At 40.8% G+C, this 15,466-nt stretch overlaps 1 protein-coding gene and 1 pseudogene across 1 annotated transcript in view; one reads left to right on the forward strand and one right to left on the reverse strand.

Moving 5' to 3' along the window:
* The window catches only part of NOTCH2 (notch receptor 2), a 184,552-nt gene that overhangs the window by 71,582 nt on the left and 97,504 nt on the right, over nucleotides 1–15,466 (reverse strand). The window lies entirely within an intron of this gene.
* On the forward strand, nucleotides 3,817–4,217 carry LOC132483674 (ubiquitin-conjugating enzyme E2 D3-like; annotated as a pseudogene).

The raw sequence follows: 15,466 nt of genomic DNA on the forward strand, positions 1-15,466 counted from the left end.
CAGACATCAAGTGCTGAAAAGGACATTGGGGTGTGAGAAAACAACACTTCAAGTTAGTCTTCAAAATGACTGTTGAGGGAAAGGGCAGGGTTTAGAAACATATGGGAAGAGCAAGATGCCTAAGCAGTGCTATAAATGAAGACAATACAACTAAGAACAAGTATGCTATTTTATATATAGTAGTGTATATATGTTAATCCAGCCTCCTAATTTATCCCTCCCCCCCTTTCCCTTTGGTAACCTTAAGTTTGTTTTCTATGTCTGTTTTGTAAATAAGTTCAGTTCTATCTTTTTTTAGATCCTACATATAATTGATACCATATGATATTTGTCTTTCTCTGTCTGACTTACTTCACTTAGTATGATAATCTCTAGTTCCATCCATGTTGCTGCAAATGGCATTATTTCATTCTTTCCTATGGTTGAGTAATATCCCATTGTATATATGTACCACATTTTCTTTATCCATTCATCTGTCGATGGACACTTAGGTTGCTTCCATGTCTTGGCTATTGTAAATAGTGCTGCAATGAACATTGGGGTGCATGTGTCTTTTCGAATTACTGTTTTCTCTGGATATATGGCTAGGAGTGGGATTGCAGGATCATATGGTAGCTCTACTTTTAGTTTTTTAAGGAATCTTCATACTGTTCTCCACAGTGGCTGTACCAATTTACGTTCCCACCAACAGTGTAGGAGGGTTCCCTTTTCTCCATACCCTCCCCAGCATTTATTATATGTAGACTTTTTGATGACAGCCATTCTGACTGGTGTGAGGTGGTAGCTCACTGTTGTTTTGACTTGCATTCCTCTAATAATTAGTGATGTCAAGGACCTACTGTATGGCACAAAGAACTGTACTCAATATTTTGTAATAACCTATAAGGGAAGAGAATATTGCAAATCAACTATACTTTGATTAAAAATAAATAAATAAAATATGACACAAATGAACCTATCTACAAAACAGAAACACACTCACACACAGAGAACAGACTTGTGGTTGCCAAGGGGGACGGGGGTGCAGTCAAGTCTGTGGTTAGCAGATGCAAACTATTATATATAGGATGGATAAACAACAAGGTCCTACTGTATAGCACAGGGAACTATACTCAATTATCCTATGATAAACCATAATGGGAGAGAATTTTAAAAAGAATGTATACATATGTATAACTGAATCACTTTGCTGTACAGCAGAAATTAACATAACACTGTAAATCTACTACACTTCAATAAAAAATAAATTTATTAAAAAAAGAAAAACAATAAAAATAAGCACATGGTATTGATTTTGTAGGAGTGGGGTCACTTTCATAATGATCTTTTCTTATTGCACCGTCCTATGGTCTTAAAAGCAAAGAATGAATGAGTAAGACTATGGGCAGTGCCTGTGTCAGAAAATATAACAGAGTGAACCCAACAGGACTGTACTGAAATGGAAGCTGTGACCTGGGCCTCACGAGCATCAAGTTCTACCCATGTGAGCTTAGGACCACTAAACAGACACCATTTTATGAGCTGCGAGACATCTGGATACAAACAGCTCATTATGGTTTTCTCAGGACATCACAAACAAACCATCAATCTGACTTGGAGTTACAAGTGACTGGGAAACAAGAGGAAGAAAGGGAAAAAAGGAAACAAAAGAAATGGTCGCTGAGCCTTAGCACTTCTGGAAGAAGCCCTCCCCTCCTAGTCACCTCTCAACTTGGCGGCGGGGGGGAACCTTTTACCACATCAACGGCCCTGCTAAGGAGCAACTCTCATTAGCAACAACAATCACCACGGGAGGAACATGTAAAAATGAGCTTGGCTGACCCCTGCCCTGACCCTGCTACCTCCTCTTCTTTGGTTAAGTCAAGAGAATTCCGTCTCCAATAAACGCTTCCAGCCAGCAGTCACCCGGGCTCCTGAGTTGGGGAGTTTCCTCTTTTCATATCATAGCAGGGCATTCTTGTAACCTCTGTGCTACAAACCTTCTCCTCTACACACAGGAGAGTTTCCATTCCGCTCCTTAAGTGAAGGGCAGGGGACAAGCTTGACTATTCTACAACTTCCCAGGACGAAAGATGGTTGAAACATTTTGCACAAACACTGGAGTCTACAGGGTCTGCCTAATGAGAGGCTGTGTGCGTGCACTCACGTACAAGCACACACATGTATATATGAGGCTAGGGTTACAAGTGGCTAAGGGGATCCTGTAGGTGTGCGGGATACACATGCAGATAAACGCAAGAATCTCATGAACATTCCCATGAATCCTAGACACCATCATCTTTTTCAGGCCTCCTCAAAAGCCTGGTTTCCCTGCATCCTGCTCAGTTATTTTTTTCTAAAGAGTCACCAACTTAATCTCATCGTGTACAGTGGATTGTGTCATTTGCCTGTTCAAGCCCTTTGATGCCTTCCATTACACTTAGGATAAAATTCTAAATCCTATTTACATTTTCTGCCTACCTCTCCAGTTTCTCCCCTTGAAATACCACTCATGCCAGGCACTCTGGCTTTTTATTTCTATCCTTTCTCAACATGATCACAATCTTCCCCCCCCTACGGGTCTTTGCACAAGCTGTTCCCTGTACCTGGAGCACTCTTAGGTTCAACCATCCCCTAATAATTCACACCCACCATCCATAGCTGAAAGAGACAGTACATACCTACCCCAAACTCAACTAGTTCTACCTGTTAATATGCTAATAACCTCTACTTTTCCCACTAGGTACTTATTATAGTTCAAAATCTTACAGATAATATGCTTTATGTCTGTGTTACTAGACTGTAAGTTCCATGGAGAAATGGGTGGTACCATTTTCTTCATCAGTGAACCCCTAGCACTTAGCACAGTGCCCAGCTAATATTTCTTGAGAAGTAATCAAAAATATTTGTTAAACAAATTTGATCTGCTCTTGTCTTCTCTCACTTAAGTCATTCTAACCTCAAAATAATAATCATCTTTCAACTCATCTCCCTCACACCTTTAGGGTGTCTCTATCCTATTCATACTCCCAAACTTTCCATCACCCCCTTATTTACATCCCCCCATCAATACACATGCCTCTTATTCCACCCTTTTCCTTAGCTGCTGAACTCCATCTCATTTACTCCACACCAAATTCATCCTTCCTTTTGACCTTAATCCTTCAACTGTGTCTCAAGGGTGACGCTATATTGTGGGGTACCTTATTTCTTCAATTGAAACCCAAGACTTCCCTAAAGACTACATCCCATCAGCAGGCAGCCCTCCTCAATAGAGGTCCTCCTCTTCCAGTTGCCTGCATCTGCATGAAGGTAAATAGGCAAAGAATCACTCTTTCCTTTATTTCCTAATGGTGCTACTGACTTCACATAGTAAGCATAGACTTATTCAGTTATTTCTAGGTAGTAGACACTGTGATGAGTGCTTACACTGATTGTCAAATGTAATACTATCAAAATTAGTCCAGATTTACAAACATAGTACAGACCCGGTCCACACTGAAGAAAGATACTAAAGTATCTCAGGGAAGTAAGGAGAAGAGACCCTGACAGCACGCAATAATAGCCCTGAATTTGGAGGCATGAAATTGGGCCAGGAACAAACTGGAAAATTTAATGCTCCATTCATTCATTCATTCAACAAATATGAATATACTACATGCCAGGCTTGACCTGAGACTAAAATGGTAAACAAAAGAGTTGTGGATTGTACCCAGAACGTACAGACAAGTAAGGGTTTTACAACCAAATAAATAGTTATAATAGTGGGTAAGAAGTGCTCTAATAGATACATATTGCCTTAGGAACACAGAGCAGAACAGAGAAGAACTATGTTCTGAGGGTCCAGTGGGGGATGCTATGTTTCATTGGCAAGCCAAGATTATGGCCTAATGGCAGCCTGTACCAAGGCACTGTGGGTTTTTTTGACAATTCACTTTCCTACAGACTACACCTTCAAACCACCTAAGGTTGCATTTACAACAAAAATTTATCATCCAAATATTAACAGTAATGGCAGCATATGTCTTGATATTCTAAGATCACAATGGTCTCCTGCTGTAACTATTTCTGAGGTTCTTTTATCCATTTGTTCACTGCTGTGTGTTCTAAACCCAGAATGATGCCCTCGTGCCAGAGAGTGCACAGATCTATAAAACAGACGGAGATAAGTACAACAGTAATATCATGAATGGACTCAAAAGTATGCCACGTGGGTTTCCTGGTGGCGCAGTGGTTGAGAATCTGCCTGCCAATGCAGGGGACACGGGTTCGAGCTCTGGTCTGGGAAGATCCCACATGCCGCAGAGCAACTAGGCCCGTGAGTCACAATTACTGAGCCTGCGCGTCTGGAGCCTGTGCTCCGCAACAAGAGAGGCCGCGATAGTGAGAGGCCCGCGCACCACGATGAAGAGTGGCCCCCACTTGCCGCAACTAGAGAAAGCCCTCACACAGGAATGAAGACCCAACACATCCATAAATAAATAAATAAAATTTAAAAAAAGTATGCCACGTGATGCTACTTTAAAGTCAGAATAAGTGCATTACAGCTGAATAAATTGTAAATTACTGTTAAGAAAGAGAGAGGGAGAGAGAGAGGAGAGAGAGAAAGAAAGAGAGAGAGACTTTATATGTTAACCAGGTTGTGTAAGAATGTGTACATATGTGAGAGGATGTGTAGAAAGGGGGATGGTGGGGAGGGTACTTCAGGCAGAAGGAGGTATATGTGTACAGGTTTGAACAGAAGGCAAAATGTGACTTATTTGAGGCAATGAATAAAAACACTGTGGTTCAATTACAAGGCATGCATCAGTGGAGATAAAGGCTGGAGAGGGAGTTATACTCAGAGCCTTGGAACTCTATCTAAAGACAAGGGGGACCTACTGAATCACTTTGGGCAAAGAAACAACACAATCCAATTTGTGTTTCAGAAAGCCCACCATGCTGCTACGGGGAGAATGGACTGAACTCCATCCCATCCTTCCAGGTCAACAATAATTTAAAGCACTGAGGAGTCCCAGGGCTCCTGTGGCTGCTATAGCAACAAGAAAGTCTGTGGTGCTTCTGGGGCAAATTCCGGATGCAACAGCACCAAAGAGCATCCAGCCTCAGCCACTATATGGGAGTGATGGATGTTGTGCCAATGTCAGGTATTCAGAAAGCTGATGCTGGCACAGAGGCGTCTCCACACAGAGAAGAAAATGGTGCCACATTTCTGTCTCCCTGCTAGGAGGTCCACACTCTGGCTCTTGCTCTTCCTTGGGCTGCCGGGCTGTTAAACAGTTTACATAAAGAGCCCCTCACTTCCCTGGAAGAAAAAACTAACTGTAGCAGGGGTTCCAAAGAGACTCAACTTACTCTATTTATGGGCAAGCCATTACTAATGAGCAGAATGAGTAAAACAAACAAACAAAAAACAACCTGGAGTCCATTAGAACATTTTTCAATATAAAAGATGTAGAGGTACCAGTTAAGATGTAGATGAAAAGCATATTTGTGAAAAATGTGCACTTCCAGAAACTAGTACATTATAGAAAGAATTGGTTCTGTATTCTAAAGAATTTTACACACATGTAGGTTTTCAAAAAAAATGAAAATATAGGGCATCATACTCTGATGAAGTGGGGTGGGCTGAGAGAAAGGCAGAAATAGAGAGGACCTAGATGCAATGAGTAAATACTATAAGAATAAAAGAATGTAAATCAACTATACTCCAATAAAATTTTTTTTAAAAAAATATAAGAATGCCGTTCAAATACAAATCAGAATTGAAAATGATAAAGGACAGAACTGACAATGAAGAAAAGTCAGTTATGAAGGAAAAACTGAGGAGGCTCTTGTGAAATGCAAAGGAAAAAACAAGCAGGGCTTCCCTGGTGGCGCAGTGGTTGAGAGTCCGCCTGCCGATGCAGGGGACACGGGTTCGTGCCCCAGTCTGGGAAGATCCCACATGCCGCGGAGCAGCTGGGCCCGTGAGCCATGGCCACTGGGCCTGCGCGTCCGGAGCCTGTGCTCTGCAACGGGAGAGGCCACAACGGTGAGAGGCCCGCGTACCGCAAAAACAACAACAACAACAACAACAACAACAAAAACCAAGCAGATTAAAATATATAGAGAAAAGATTTTAGCTATGAGGAAGAATGAAGACCTAGTGTAAAGGTAATAGGTGTTCCTGAAGACACAAAAACAAATGAGAAACATAATCTTTTCTGAGGTGAGAATAGACCTAAGTCTGCAGATCCAAAGGGCTCGAAAAGACTAGGAAAAAATAATAGGAAATATACCTATACCAATATTGGTTAAAGTTCTGATTTTAAAGAGGGAGGAGAGAGGTGAAAGGAGAGACAGAAAGAGAGAGAGAGAAAGAATGACTAAGCAGACATTGGACTTCCCTATAATACTCATTACAAGAAGCAAAGGAACAATGCCTAGGAACTTCATAACAATGTAATTTGTGACCCAAGAATTCAGTATATACACAAGATGTCATTTGTGTATGAAGGCAACTAAATTAAAAAAAATATTTTTCAAATATACAAGAGCTCTGAGGATATGCCAACATGTCACTTTCCTGTAAAAAAATTCTCAAAGATATACTCATTTAACTGAAAAAGTAAATGAAAATAAAAGACTCAGGAATGAGAAGGTTGTGATATAAATGTACTGGTAGTTAGCACAGAACAACTTATACAGAGAACTAAGTCTAAAGTGTTATAAATTGGATTTTAAAACAGTATACATAGCAATAATTTTTAAAGAACATGGGTTAAGACTTCAAATTTCAGTAATAATAATACTATAATATAAATTTTAAAATCCCAGATCACATGAACAAAATCTGGAGAGTAAAGAGAAGATTAAGAGAAGTATGCTCATTCCTTACCTTACAGAAAAGGATATACTTTCATTTTTGACAGAAAAAAGTAGAGAGATGAATCCAAATCCAAATTATTCTAAACATGTATATCTTTTAAAATTAAAAAAACACTAAACACTAAATATAATTTAAGTCATTTCACCTCTATTGTCCTCGTGGACCAACTTCCACTTCCTCGAATTACTTAAGCACATGGTTTATGTTCCTCTCATTCTTTGCTCTCTCATCTCCCATGAAATCAACATCTGGGTTGAGGACCAATAAGGTCATCTGAGCCAAGAGTTCTTACTTTTCTCAACTCAACAGACCTCCACATCCACTCATTATCACAAACAGACTCACATTCTGGATTTCATTATAAGACACTCATTGTTCCAACTCCAAGATCTCAAACTGGTACTTCCACTCTCTGAATATAACTTCCAATCTCCCTTCTCTCCCATTCCCAACAGCCATTTCACTTAATTTTTCTCCACTATAACTTGAAAGAGTAAACCACTCCTAAATAACCCAGTTCACTAACAAACCCCTTTCCAGATACCTTAACTCTTTGTCTAGCCAAGGTTCTATGACTGGTCACATGAATGAAGTTTCTGTCCCTAAAGCTACTGCCCTGCTGCCCCGTCTCTCTCTTTCTGTCCCCCCATTTTTCACCTGTACAAAACCTTGAATAAGTAATTTATTCCCACTCCTCCTTTTACTCCTCTCTCAATATCCATTTTTCTCTTTAACCTCTTGCAATCTGGCTTTCTTCTCTCCTTTATAGAGAAACTCCATTTTAGAAGATTTCCAATGACCTCAAAACTTCTAACTAACTCTCTGCAATTATCATTTGCATTTCAGTCTCCAGGTTGTCATTCATTCAATAACCATCATTTGTTAAAATTGGTCCTGGGAATGCCAAAATAAGTAAGGCCAGTTCCCAATTCCCCAGAGGCTGAGAGTGTATTAGGCGAGGCAATAAGCATATAAAACAGTAAGAGCAGTATAATATTGCAGGTGCTATAACAGAGGCATGTAGAGTTGAGTCAAAGGTACAATCTTAAAATGCATCCCCTGACTCAGTGATGCTATAATGGCAGAGCTTCTTATGAACTCTTACACATCCCCTTCTCTTACCTTCATTCTTTGGATCCCTTTCCTCATCACTTTTCTTGAGTGTAGACTTAAGATCCAGACCCTCTGGCCTTCTCAGTCCACACACTTTCCTTACAGACTTGTACATTTCCAAGGCAACCAAAAATAAGACTCAAAATCTGAGTCTCTAGCCCCTACTACCTCCATTTTGACCTCCTAGGTCTTACTGCTGAATGTTTTCACTTGGAAAACTCACCTCAAACTCACCACCATCTCTAGCCTATTTCTTTATCTCTGTCAACAGTCCCCACGTTCTCCCACTACTCAGATTTTAAAATAGGAGTTAATTCTTCTCAATCTCCCCCCTCATCCAAACAAGTGCTTAGATCAGTGGTCCCCAACCTTTTTGGCACCAGGGACCGGTTTCTTTTTTTTTTTTTTTTTGCGGTACGCAGGCCTCTCACCGTTGTGGCCTCTCCTGTTGCGGAGCACAGGCTACGGACACACAGGCTCAGTGGCCATGGCTCACGGGCCCAGCCGCTCTGCGGTGTGTGGGATCTTCCCAGACCGGGGCACGAACCCGTGTCCCCTGCATCGGCAGGCAGACTCTCAACCACTGCGCCACCAGGGAAGCCCAGGGACCGGTTTCTTGGAAGACAAATTTTCCAAGGACCAGAGGGCGGGGGAATGGTTTTGGGATGTTTCAAGCACATTACATTTATTGTGCACTTTATTTCTATTATTATTGCATTGCAATATATAATGAAATAATTATATAACTCACCATAATGCAGAATCAGTGGGAGCCCTGAGCTTGTTTTCCTACAACTAGATGGTCCCATCTGGGGGTGATGGGAGACAGTGACACCCAAAGTGTGTTGCTTATGTCCAGTCTACTCCATAAGATGCAGCTTCATTGTCACTTGCCACTCACTGATAGGGTTTTGATGAGTCTACAAGCAATTGATTTATTATGGGCTCTGTGCAGTCACACCTCTCTGCTATTGATAATCTGTATTTGCAGCCACTCCCCAGCGTTAGTATCACAGCCTCGGCTCCACCTCCGATCATCAGGCATTAGATTCTCATAAGGAGCGCGCAACCTAGATCCCTCGCATGCGCAGTTCACAGTAGGGTTTGTGCTCCTATGAGAATCTAATGCCGCCGCTGATCTGACAGGAGGTGGAGCTCAGGTGGTAATGAGTGATGGGGAGCGGCTGTAAATACAGATGAAGCTTCGCTCGCTCACCCGACACTCACCTCCTGCTGTGCGGCCCAGTTCCTAACAGGCCATGGACTGCTACCAGTCCATGGCCTGGGGGTTGGGTACCCCTGACTTAGATGGTCCCCAATTCCTATCCATGCTTCTTTCAAATTCATGATCATTCCTACTTTTTAACTCCTATTGTGGTTATGTGTTGACTTTCTTATTTCTTCCTAGTGAATTTGACCATTCTTCAAAGATTAGGAATCGATATATTTCTTCTTTGTGTCTCTTATAGCACCTAGCATAGTATGTAACTGTAAGTTAATCAATAAATATCTGTTATTGAAGCTACCTTACAACCATTCTCTGAGGGCTTAAAAAGTCATGAAATGAAACTGGATCTTTCCTGGGATGCATCAAAAGCCAGACATTGAGTCATGGACCACAAGGGCAGAAAAGATCCCTCAGTCTCACCTCCTGCATTTATTGGGCCACACTAACCACTCACCCCTGTTCCCACCAACACAACCACTAATTAGCTCTGAGACCTCTGGGATGACAGTGCTTTAGGTTAGCACTTCAGCAGCCTGCCCAAATGATAGCAAACTGAGGTTGGGTTGGGGCGGGGGGAGCAGAATTCAAAAAAACAGGCTTATTTTCAAATCCCCACAATCAAGCTGACAGCAGAGAAATTGAAACGGGAGATGCATTTTTCCATTCCTCCATGCAGACTACAAATGAAAAAACTTTTGCAGTCCCAGATATACTTAGTTTCCACTCTCACCAAAAAGCTCCATTTCTATAGTATTAAAAATACAGAAAAGTGATTTTGAGAAAAGCCTCATTCTAAAGAACAACTTGCACCAACTAGAGGCAAGTCTGAAATAGGAGCACTGAGTTCAAAATCAAAATACCACCATGAAAAGACTCCATTCCCAGAGAGCACCTCTGGCAGTATGTAGTTGGTGATTTGTGCCAAAAATTTTTGCTAAAGTTGGAGCAATTGACGGCAAAGGGAGTCTTAACTAACACTTTAGGTTCATCGTGCTATAAAGGAGAGCTGAGAGAAAATGTGATTGGTTTTATTTGACTCATGTCCACCTAAGTTCCATTGTTCACTTCTGCTTAGTGTCCCAAAGCACTATTCCAAGCCCAAGCTGAAATTACATTTCTGGGTTCTGCACAGGAAAATAAATCATGTCTGCCCTAGGAGTGAACCCAAAACCAAAAGCTGCCAGAGAGGAATTTGTGAGTTGAGTTTAGAGTCAACTTTAATTCTGAAGGAAATGAACCTTTAAAAGGAAAATTCAAATAACAACCTATGTAGACAAAACATTAATCTACACTGCTTCAATTAATTTGGGGACCTTTTATAACTTTTTTTCTTAAGTGGATATCTGCCAGAGCAGACCTTCTCTCATAAGATGGCTTGGAGCCAAATACAGTAATAGTCAAGATGTTTGTGCTCAGGCTTCCTCAAATCCTTAGGTATACATACATATCCTAAAGGAACATCCAACTACCGACTTATCTCTATAACAAGATTCCTATTAAAAAAGTAAACCATTTGCCCAACTCCCAACACCAATTTCGTTCTTCCACCTGGGCTTTAGTTTGTCCAGAAGAGCGGTAGCCTTTGAAGGCACAAATTAGTACTATTCTAGACAACCATGTCAGGTAAAACCACTCTGCACTGGGCTAGGGCACAGTTCTGTCCACAACTGATGTGGAAACCACACAAGAACAAGGTCAACATAATTTCCTCTAGTGAGGCCAATACAAGGGCACCTCCAGGATAGCTGCACGTCCAGCCCTCTACTACCCAGAATCAAAGAGGATGCTTCTATACAGTACATTTTTGCATCTAAAGTAGGGTTGTCCACTCTATGACATAAATCACAGCAAGATCCTTTTGACCCACCTCCTAGAGAAATGGAAATAAAAACAAAAATAAACAAATGGGACCTAATGAAACTTCAAAGCTTTTGTACAGCAAAGGAAAACATAAACAAGATGAAAAGACAACCCTGAGAATGGGAGAAAATATTTGCAAATGAAGCAACTGACAAGGGATTAATCTCCAAAATATACGAAGAGCTCATGCAGCTCAATATCAAAAAAACAAACAACCCAATCCAAAAATGGGCAGAAGACCTAAATAGACATTTCTCCAAAGAAGATATATAGATGGCCAACAAACACAAGAAAGGATGCTCAACATCACTAATCATTAGAGAAATGCAAATCAAAACTACAATGAGGGGGGCTTCCCTGGTGGCGCAATGGTTGAGAGTCTGCCTGCCGATGCAGGGGACACGGGTTCGTGCCCCGGTCCGGGAAGATCCCATATGCTGAGGAGCGGCTGGGCCTGTGAGCCATGGCCGCTGGGCCTGCGCGTCTGGAGCCTGTGCTCCACAACAGGAGAGGCCACAGCAGTGAGAGGCTCGCATACTGCAAAAACAAACAAACAAACAAAAAAAAACTACAATGAGGTATCACCTCACACCAGTCAGAATGGCCATCATCAAAAAATCTACAAACAATAAATGCTGGAGAGGGTGTGGAGAAAAGGGAACCCTGTTGCACTGTTGTTGGGAATGTAAATTGATAGAGCCACGATGGAGAACAGTATGGAGGTTCCTTAAAACACTAAAAATAGAACTACCATATGACCCAGCAATCCCACTTCTGGGCATATACCCTGAGAAAACCATAATTCAAAAAAAGTCATGTACCACAGTGTTCATTACAGCACTATTTACAATAGCCAGGACATGGAAGCAACCTGAGTGTCCATCGACAGATGAATGGATAAAGATGTGGCACATATATACAATGGAATATTAGCCATAAAAAGAAATGAAATGGAGTTATTTGTAGCGAGGTGGATGGACATAGAGACTGTCATACAGAGTGAAGTAAATCAGAAAGAGAAAAATAAATAACGTATGTTAACACATATATGTGGAATCTAAAAAAAAAAAAAAAGGTTCTGAAGAACCTAGGGGTAGGACAGGAATAAAGACGCAGATGTAGATAATGGACTTGTGGACATGGGGAGGGGGAAGGTTAAGCTGGGACAAAGTGAGAGAGTGGCATGGACATATATACACTACCAAATGTAAAATAGATACCTAGTGGGAAGCAGCCGCATAGCACAGGGAGATCAGCTTGGTGCTTTTTGACCACCTAGAGGGGTGGGATAGGGAGGGTGGGAGGGAGGGAGATGCAAGAGGGAGGAGATATGGGATATATGTATATGTATAGCTGATTCACTTTGTTATAAAGCAGAAACTAACACACCATTGTAAAGCAATTATACTCCAATAAAGATGTTATAAAAATAAAAAATAAAAAAGTAGTGTTATCCAATAGAACTATCATGAGAGATACAGATGTCACTTAAAATTCTCTGATAGCACTTTAAAAAAGGAAAAAGAAACTGGTGAAATTAATATATTTTATTTAACTCGATGTATTCAATACATTATCACTTTATCATCTAATCAATATTTAAAACATTATTAGTGAGACATTTTACATTTTTTTCATACTGAGTCTTCAAAATCAGGTATTTTACAGTTGAGGCGCATCTCAGTTCGGACCAGTCACATATCAGATGCTCGAGAGCAAGATGTGGCTAGTGGCTACCATATCAAACGTCATGGACCTAAAATGCTTTACATGATAACTGTTTGCTAAATAAATGAAAAGCTCAAAAAGTTTTTTACTGCACCATTATTCTCCCAATAAGAGGTATCAGTTCTGTGAACAGCAAATAAAACCTTCCGAAGAAAGGAAAGCCGACTCATTTATCCCAAATCAAACCGTGAATAGACTTGGAAAAAATTTCTGGTCATCTTGAAGCCCAGAACTTGCTACAAAAGATCAAGCCTTCTACGTAGGTGTACTTGGAAAACAACATGGTACCTATCAGGCTCTTCTCATTAAAAATGTGGCCAATTCCCAAACCTCCATTTACTGCAAATTGATACCTAGGTTTTTTTAGCTATATAATCCCACCCATTTTTTTTCAGATAGCTGGCAACTTCATTTCCTCTCCTAGTAGCCTGCTCAAACCCTTCCTTCTCTATTTTGTTAACAGCCAGACCAAACAGTTCATCCTTCGAATGCTTCAACTCTGCAGCTGAAAATTGTAAAGGGAATTCTGAACAAAGTTGCAATGAGGCTCTTAGGTATAGTGAAAAAACCACCAGAGTGAATATAAAACACTTACTTAATATTAACTTCTAATCTCAAAGTAACCAGGAACACGAACGAACACACACACACACACACACACACACACACACACACACACACACAAAGAATAAGTCACCATATCCTAAAATAATAAAACTATAAATTGAACATTCAATCTGCTAAAAAATACTCAGTCCTTAATAAATAAAAAAAATTTTTTAAATAACCCATAGAGTCAATTTGTATAAAAAAAGACCACAGATTTGAGCACAGACTTGTAGTTCAACAAGCCTAGATTCAAACCCTAATCCACCCACTATGTGCCTTGAGTAAATTGTTTAACCCTTCTGAATATCCATTATCATCTGTAAAAGTAATATTAAAAAAAAAACCTCGGGCTTCCCTGGTGGCGCTGTGGTTGAGAGTCCGCCTGCTGATGCAGGGGACACGGGTTCGTGCCTGGGTTCCTACCCCAGTCTGGGAAGATCCCAAATGCCGCGGAGCGGCTAGGCCCGTGTCCATGGCCACTGAGCCTGCGCGTCCAGAGCCTGTGCTCCACAACGGGAGAGGCCACAACAGTGAGAGGCCCGGGTACCGCAAAAAAAAAAAAAAAAAAAAAACTCTACCCCTCATACAGTTATTGCGAAGATTACATAAAATAAAACACTGTAATTAGCTCATTATTTGGGTGCTAATAAATATTAGTTAACTCTCAGCTCCCAGCCCCATTCATTTCTTTAATTTGTATAAGGCAGAAAATACTAATGTGACTTTATTTTCAGCTCTAATGTCAATATCAATAGGAACACTACAACCCAAAATTTTCTTTCTATTCTTCTCAGAATGAGGTTGGGGCTGGGGTCAGGAACATCTCAGCTATATGCTACTGACAACAAAGGTCTGTGAAGCGCTCTGGTAACTGACGTCATCAACAGTTCAGTGACCCCATTCCCTCACCTCAAGCACATAATAATGCTAATAGTAATGTGGTGAGCATTATCACAGAGGAATGTATGGGGTAGTAAGGGAGCCCAGAGGGTAACACTTAGCTCAGCCTAGAGAGAGGGCACGGGGGGGCTTCCTGAAGGTGGTACCCACTTGATCTGAGCCAGGCAGGCAAAAATGGTGAGGACTATAGGGAGAGGAGAGGAGAAGGGAAATCCAGAGAAAAGAAATGGTGTGAACAAGGACATAGGGCATGGCTGATACAGGAAGCCGTTCTCATTGCTGAAGAAGCAGATGGGGCTGAGGCCAGGGAGGACTTCACATAATGAAGGAAGGACCTTGGACTTTATTCTGTTGGTCATCGGGACAGTAAAAAAAAACAAGGCTGTCACTGGAAGTCAAAGATTGGCATCAGTGAAAAAGAAGAAGGAAACCTGTGGTGGGAAACCAAAGACTGAGGGTATTTTAAATGACAGCAGATCAAAAGAAATAAATACTGACACATTGAACTTATCTATCATTTTCTGCCATCCCCTCTAGAAAAAATACAAAAGCACATGGAAAATGAAACATCTTCAAAGGGCTTTCATAGAAAAAAGGTATTTACTAAACACCCTGGGGTAAGAAATTTTGGTAAAATACCATTTCACTGGGAAACTTTCCCCCAAGATTGGACCTTCCTAATTAATATCAAAGCAGGAAACTGAGTGTGCTATCAAAGAAAAATCAGTAGTGAAATCACAATTATCATTTAATCTTCATTGGCATCAGGAGACTTGGTACCACACAGAGCCACTCTCTCCCACAGGGCAAGGGTGAGATTAGAATGGGGTCAAGTTCCTAACAAGTATCTCATCCTGACCAATACCACTGTGAGGATCATTAAAAAGAGAAAAATTCAAATCTTTCCAGTTACTATTTGTCATATAATTAAACTTTACAGTAATCTTTTTAAGTTGGAAAAAAAAATGGCCTATGAAAAAAATCAACAGAGAAATGGCAAAAGCTAAAAAGAAGAGAGACTAAGACAGAAAGAGCAGAGGGTTGGGAGAAAAGTCCTAGGATCAACAAATCAAGAAGAAATTCTAGGGGAAGTCCAATTTTAGGGAAACCCAGTGGGAAAGTATCTTAAAAAAAAAAAAAAAAAAAAAAAGACAGTTTGGGGATTAAAAGCAGAAATG

This window comes from Mesoplodon densirostris, chromosome 2 (assembly GCF_025265405.1).
Source record: "Mesoplodon densirostris isolate mMesDen1 chromosome 2, mMesDen1 primary haplotype, whole genome shotgun sequence".
In the NCBI taxonomy this organism is placed as follows: Eukaryota; Metazoa; Chordata; class Mammalia; order Artiodactyla; family Ziphiidae; genus Mesoplodon; species Mesoplodon densirostris.